At 33.1% G+C, this 571-nt stretch overlaps 1 pseudogene; it reads right to left on the reverse strand.

The window, feature by feature from the left end:
- Positions 1-6: 6 nt before the first annotated feature.
- LOC111475418 overlaps positions 7-571 on the reverse strand; it is a 3,050-nt pseudogene continuing 2,485 nt past the window's right edge.

A 571-nucleotide genomic window follows, 5' to 3' on the forward strand; every position in this document is an offset into this window, starting at 1 on the left:
GCCAATAAAAGTAAAAATAGGATTTGAATTCTATTTCAAGGAATACTAAATGACAAATACACCTAAAATCAATCGATCAATCTAAGTTTGAAATCACTCAAAATTCTAGCTCCTCTCTAGAATGGTTATCGATTCGTACCTGCTGGCATTCGGGTTTCCATTAAACGACAATTTCCCACCATTTTCATTCCTTACTGGAAGAACAAAAACTTCCCCAGTCATTTTCCCCATGGAAAACAGCAACATTTCTGTACGAAAGGCAAAGAATAAATCACTAAACTTTTACCAACACCGTAGAAAATATTGAAGGGAAAAAGATTTTTAACTTTTTCCACCTAAAAGTTTGCATAAAATGGCTAAACATGTGCTCAATTGTGGTGAAAATGTGTTGAAAACACGACAATTGTGGTTAAATCACCGAACCCAAAAATTTGTTTTTGCATTTTTGGGTGATTCTACATGATATCAAAGCAAGAGATCGAGTTATCAAATCACTGTAACGAATATTAATAACCACTTATTGAACCTTGTGCAATTTTTCAGTCCTCAATAAGGGAAAGATTAAATTTAT

Source organism: Cucurbita maxima, unplaced genomic scaffold, assembly GCF_002738345.1.
Source record: "Cucurbita maxima cultivar Rimu unplaced genomic scaffold, Cmax_1.0 Cma_Scf01549, whole genome shotgun sequence".
In the NCBI taxonomy this organism is placed as follows: Eukaryota; Viridiplantae; Streptophyta; class Magnoliopsida; order Cucurbitales; family Cucurbitaceae; genus Cucurbita; species Cucurbita maxima.